General features: G+C 35.3%; 1 non-coding gene across 1 annotated transcript; it reads left to right on the plus strand.

Annotated features, from left to right (window-relative positions):
* Positions 1-1,725: 1,725 nt before the first annotated feature.
* LOC120594740 (5S ribosomal RNA) lies at positions 1,726-1,843 on the plus strand. The gene has a single exon (XR_005650679.1). It is a non-coding gene; the product is annotated as a 5S ribosomal RNA (ribosomal RNA).
* Positions 1,844-6,806: the final 4,963 nt, after the last annotated feature.

Here is a 6,806-nt window from a genome sequence, read left to right on the forward strand (position 1 = left end):
GAAAAGTACGTTGTAATACTATGGAAGATACTGCATTGGTGCACATAGTTTGGAGTTCTCCATCTAGATACTCATGTCAATAAATGCACACTTTTAGCTGACTTTGTAAAGGCAGGAAAGGAAAGGGCAAATAAATTGAAAAAAAAACCAAAAACCAGAAAATAAAAGTTTTTATCTTCACTATTTAAAAGACGCTCGTTACCCAAAGTCCTCAGAACTTGCTGAAACTTCCCTGTTAGGCAGTCCTGAAGAATCCCCCAACTTCCCAATGGTCTTCCCTATTTCTATGCTGCTGGCCCTAGTGATGCTGTGCTCCAGCCCTGCCTGCTCTCTGGCTGGGACCTACTTTCGAACCCTGGCAATCCAGAAACCTTCACACTCTTGAGTCAAATGAAGAGAATCTCCATTCTGTTCCGTCTGACAAAAAGGACTGACTTTAGATTTCCTCAGATATTTGTAGACAGGAGCCAGTTTGAGAAAACGCAAGCCACGGCTGTCATGCAGAAGATACTCCAGCAGATCTTCCACCTCTTCAGCACAGGTGGCTCTCCCTATGGCTCGGGATGAGACCCTCCTGGACAAATTCCTCCTTGGACTGTATCAGCAGCTGAATGACCTAGAGACATGTTTAGGGAAGGAGCAGGAAGTGAAAAAATCCCCTCTGGGAAGTAAGAACTACAGACTGGCTCGGAAGAGGAACTTCCGAGAAATCAGTCTGTATCTGAAACAAAGAGAATAGAGCTGTTGTGTTGGGGAGGCTGTCAGGGTGGAAATTAAAGGGTGCTTGTTCTTCATTAACAAGCTCACAGGAAAACTCAGGAAATAAAGACGTTGAATCAAAACGGTTCATCTGGTCAACTCAATGGCTATTTTCTAAGACTCAAAGTGCAATCTTCATCTCTATTTTTATAACAGGTGAAAATAAGTCATAGGAAATGTATAGGATTATTATAAAATTATATTAAATGTTATAAGTTACATTCATTGTTTAGAACAGAGAAATGCACAATCAATTTGCTATAGCTAAAAACATAAAATTTTTATTTAAATTATTTGAAATATGTATGCTATTCATAGTATTTAAGTGATTATTATGTATAAAACACTTTTTTAGTATTATATTTTGTATGAAACTACTGTTCATTTTTAAGTTATAGTAAATATAAGCAATTTTTAAAAACCAATTTTTTTTGCACACACTATAAAAACCTAATCTAAAGCCTTATTCCACAAAATAAACCTAAGCAAAGTTTCTGAATGAAGGGGGAATAGGGGTAGCCCAGCACAAGTAATGACACAATGGACATGTTGAGGAGGGATTGAATGTTGTTCCCCAAAATATAGCTTAAAGGCAGAAGGGACATCTGTAGAGGAAGTCCAGGGAGGGCATGGGTGCAACTGCCTGCTTGGTGCCTATAACAAGGTTTAGTGGAGAACCATCAGATGTGAGATATTTGTTACTGCTGTTATTGTTATTAAATGTGCACATAGTAGTTAGTAAATAATTATTCATGTCTGAGTTTGTTGTAGCACTTGTATAAAGAGATTCAGATACCTCTTAATCTTTGGTTAATGCCTCTACATTAGAGAAGCTGGGGAGAAAGAACTGGTCAAATATTTAGAGATCTGACTGGGAACTTATAGTGTCTCAAAAATCACAGGACAAGATTTTTTGGGGGGATAAAAATCTTGCACAGATAGCAACAACAACAGAAAACCAACTGAATCTATGGCCATGCCACCCTGAACGTGCCTGATCTCATCTGATCTCGGAAGCTAAGCAGGGTCGGGCCTGTTAGTACTTGGATGGGAGACCACCTAGGAAAACCAGGTGCTGTAGGTATAAAATCCACCAAATGAATTAAATAATGGACTAAGGACTTGAACAGACATTTCTTTAAAGAAGATACACAAATGCCCAACAAGGCCATGAAAAGATACTCAACATCCCTAATTATTAGGGGAATGAAAATAAAAACTACGATGAGATACCTTCTGATATTTGTTAGAATGGCTATTATTAAAAAAATTTCCGGCAAGGGTGTGGAGAAATTGGAACTCTTGTGCATTGTTGGTGAGAATATAAAATGATACAGATGCTATGGAAAAATGTATGGTGGTTCCTCAAAAAATTAAAAATAGAATTACAGTATGATCCAGCAATTCCACTTCTGGGTATATACTCAAAAAAAGTGAAAGCAGGGTCTCAAAAAGATATTTGTACACTTATGTTCATAGCAGCATCATTCACAAAAGAGAGAAGCAACCCAAGTGTCTGCTGGTAGAGGTATGGATAAATCAAATGTAGTGTAGCCATACCATGGAATATTATTCACTGTTAAAAAGGAAGGAAATTTGGGAATGTAAAGTACAGCATAGGAAATACAGTCAATAGTATTGTAATAATTATGTATGGTGTCAGATGGATACTAGATCCATTATGGTGATCACTACCTAAGTTATATAAATGTCTAATCATTATGCTGTACCCTGAAACTAATATAATATTGTGTGTCAACCGTAATTAAATGTTTTTAATTTTAAAAAATTAAAAAAATAAAATAAAATAAAATGGTAAAAAAAAAAAAAGAAGAAGAAGAAAATTCGACATATGCTATGACATGGTTGAATCTTGAGGACATTATGCTAAATGAATCAAGCCAGTCACAAAAAGGCAAATACTGCATGATTTCAATTATATGAAGTACCTAAAATAGTTAAATTCATAGATACTGAAAGTAGAATGATGGTTGCCACAGGCTCGAGGGAGGGGAGGATGGGGAGTTTTTTTAATGGGTATAGAGTTTCAGCTTTACAAGACGAAAAGAGCTCTGGAGATTAGTTATATTATGTGAATATACTTAACACTATTGAACTATATATACTTAAAAATAGTTAAGATGGTAAATTTTATGCCTGTGTATTTTACTACAATTAAAAAAATTTTTTTTTCTTTTAATCTTACATAGACACTCAAGAATCATCATCGTGGATAAGGGCTTCGTTCAGAGTCTGAATCAATGTTTAAATTCTGGCTTCCCACTGATTAACTGTATGCCCTTGGGAAATAAACTTAACCTTTTCGAGAAGCTTCAGTTTTCTTCTCTGAAAAATGAGAATGATAATACCTTCCTTGCAGGACTGTTAAATTGATTAAGTGAGATAATGTATGCAGCACAGAACAATACTTGGCCCCTACAATGGATTGTTATTATTGTTGTTATTAAAATTGAGAAAAGTCTATTGAATTTGTTAATCAGCTCTTTGGTGATCATTAACAGGGTAACGTGAGTAATGAGTTAGTGACAGACTGAGCCCCATTCAGTAGTGAGAAAAATAAAGGCTGTATTAAGGAAGTTATTTCATCACAGATAAATATAGGAAAAATATATAAACAAGGGCCTCAAGGAAACTTCTCAGATTACAAGCTCTCATCATGCTCTCTTTGCTCTAACTTATTGTAGTTTCTTGTGTATAACACTGATTAGGCTTGCCTTATACTGTTAATCAATATTTCATTTTCAAAATCTACATTACAAGGAGAAAAATATTCAAGTGTAAGTATTCTCAGCTCCTTCTTTATACCCTGTTCGTGTCTCTCAGTGATCAGTGTTGGGTTCATTGGGTTAAGGATGAAGATGGACAACTGAAGATACTCATAGAGAAAAAAAATCTTAATCAGTTGTTTGGTGGGCGGCAAGAAGAGCAAGACAGGCTGGGATTTGCAGACAGACAGATAGGAAAGATGTGAGGATGAGTAGGTGCCATGATAAGTGTGACCTTAAAGAACTAAAAAGGATTTCTTAACTTTATTTATATTTACAAAAACACACTTGAATATATTGTCATTGTTAAATTTTCAAACAATTCATAGACATAAAAAGCCCACCCTTGACCTCTTGAAGGATCCACCCCAATCCCACATTGCTTATATTTAATGTAGATCCTAGACATTTCTCCATGTATTTAGTATTTACACATACAGAAATATTTATTCTCTATATATCTGTGTCTAATTTGTTTGTTTTACTTAATAATAGATTTTAGAGATTTTGCTCTATTAGTACATAAAAATTTACTGCATTCTTTTTAATTGCTGCATTGTATATTCATGTATAAATTAAATGCATTCCTGATCCATACCTCAACAAGATTTTTATATGGAACTTGACAAGCCAACTGTAATATGTATCAGGAATAAATAATTTACAAGGAACTTTCAGAAAATCTGAGAAAGGAAGAAATATACAAATAAACTTGACTTTTCAGATATTAAATGATCCTCTAAGGCTATAGAAATCAAAACCAAGTGGTATTATTTGAGAATAGACAAATCGATTAAGAAAACAGAATAGAGGCTGAGGAGAAGACAATTGAATTTAGTGGAACTTTGCATATAATAAAAGCGTCATTTCAAACCAATGGGGAAAGTGGGCGTTGGGACAATCAGCTAAGCCATTTAAAAAATAACATAATCCCTCTGTCACATTCTCACAGGTTCTCCCTGCCACTTTAGGCTTAAGTCTATAATAAAAAGTGGGAAGAGAGAGACAAATAAGCCAGATAAAGTCATTTGACACAATTCTAAACAATGAGATTTTGTGGATGTCTACTGGGGACATCCCCAGCACTCACTCCTCTCTTCCTGCTAGGAATACTCTTCTCAGGGTTTGATGTTTGAGACCAGTGTACCTGTCCTGTGACTATGAATAAAAGACGCAGAGAGTCACAGAGATACGAGTTCAGCACACTCATAGCTTTGAGCTGCTGATCTAACCCTGCGAGTATCACCCTACAGACTTCCAAATTGAGATAAGCATCTGCCTTCATTATTTTAGCCTCTGTTAACTGAGTTGTCTGTTACAACAGAAAGTATTCCTAATTGACAAAATAACATTGATCAGACTTAAACTCTTTTTTCAAGCCTCAGCAGGCTAAGGTTTGGGGCTACCTATTGAGATCAGTGTTCAGTTTTTCTCCTTGTTACTTACTAACATAGTCAATTACATGAACAGATTTTCTTGATTTATTATTAATGTCTTATATAAATTCCAACTGTTTGTTTATAATGCACCCTTAGATTTGATTTGCTAATATTTAACATGGTATTTTTATCTTCACCTTTACAAGTAAGAGTGTCTCATAATTTTCTCTTCTGACTTTGTTATGCAGGTTATAACAGCCTTGTAAAATGAATTGATTAGCTTCTCATATTTTTGCATGCTCCGTTAAAACAGGAACTAAATATATTTTCCTGAATAGTTTATGATATAATTTCCCACTTTGCTATCTTTATAAGACACTTCGGTAAAGACTTTTACTGCTCTTTAAAGACTTTGGATGATGAATTTCTATTTCTTTTGGATGCAACACCATGCTGAAAAGAGTCTAAGAAGTAGCAAGAAGATCCTTGTGCATTGGGGCTAAACTTGTCTAAAACAATATTTGTTTTATCAAAACAAATGGTATTCTATTTTAAATTTTATTAATTTTCTTCCTTTGTTCACATTGCCTAGCAATGTGCCTAGCAATGTGCTCAAGGTGCTTGAATTCTTGCCAAGAGAACTTATTAAATGAACTTTCAGCAAATAGTGCTGAGGCAACTCCTTGCAATTTGACAGTCAAGAGTTCATCAATCAAAGCACATATTCCTACCATAGTATTTATTCAATAAATACTTAATTTCCTACCATGGGCTAAACACTATGTTAATAACTGGAGATACAAATTTCAGACTCAACAAATCTAATCTCCAGGAAGAGACAAAATAAATAAAACACCAATTACAGAATAGAATGATGTCTTCAAATAGAAGTGCTATATTTACAAAGAGCCATAGGTATGGTAGGGTGGCGGGGGAAGGGGTTGTTAAATGGAGAGATATCATCGAATAATTGGTACTTTAAGACTGATAGATGGAGATAGAAAGACAGTTAAAGAATTAGACAATGAGAGACAGACCAGAGATGTGCAGGCCAATTGGAAGCAAGAGTTAAATCAAAGAGTTGGTAAAATTGGACATTTTATAAAAATAAAAAATAAATAATAAATAAAAGCTAAGAACAAGGTCAGGTTTGCCTCCTTATAAGTGGTCTAGAAATGAGAGATGGGAAAGTTACACCAGGCCTTGAATTTTCCTACTAAAACTTAAAGATCAGGATGTTATTGTTAAATTTCTTAACCCAGGAATGGAAAAGAGACCTCATTGTGCCTAGTTTCCTTTTCTGTTAAATTAAGATAATCATAGTACCACATCATTAAACTGGGGTGAGAATTGCTTTAATTTGTGTAGTATGCTCAGAATAGTACCTGGCACTTAGAAAGTGCTTCTTAACATGTTAGCTCTTCTTTTTGAATCTGGTTAGAAGATTATTCCCTACAGTTCTAGGTCTGTACACAGGAAGATGAGGCAGTTTCAAGATTGCTTGCAGGAGACTTTTTAGTGCCAGCTCAATCACTGCGCAAGAGAGGAGAAATAGCCATTCATTGGGATGAATGGACCAAATGCGTGGTAGTAAATATCCTGAAGTTCTAGAAAAGTCATTCCTTTTTGGCACACATACCAGCAAGAACATACATTATTACATTGGTTTCTTGGTTTCCCCTCATGTTTAGGAACTAAAAAATTCCACCAGAATGACACAGGTATCTTATAGGTGCTCAGGAGAATTCTTTGCTCTCTGCAGATTCGGTGCCAGAGGGGGAAATCCCAGCCTCATTCTTCAAATCCAGTTTGACAACTTGCATTTAGTTTCCTTTTCACTTGTTGCATCAGTTCACTGTTATTTTGTATCCCTAGGTTTGTG

This window comes from Pteropus medius, unplaced genomic scaffold, assembly GCF_902729225.1.
Source record: "Pteropus medius unplaced genomic scaffold, Ma_sr-lr_union100, whole genome shotgun sequence".
Classification (NCBI taxonomy): Eukaryota; Metazoa; Chordata; class Mammalia; order Chiroptera; family Pteropodidae; genus Pteropus; species Pteropus medius.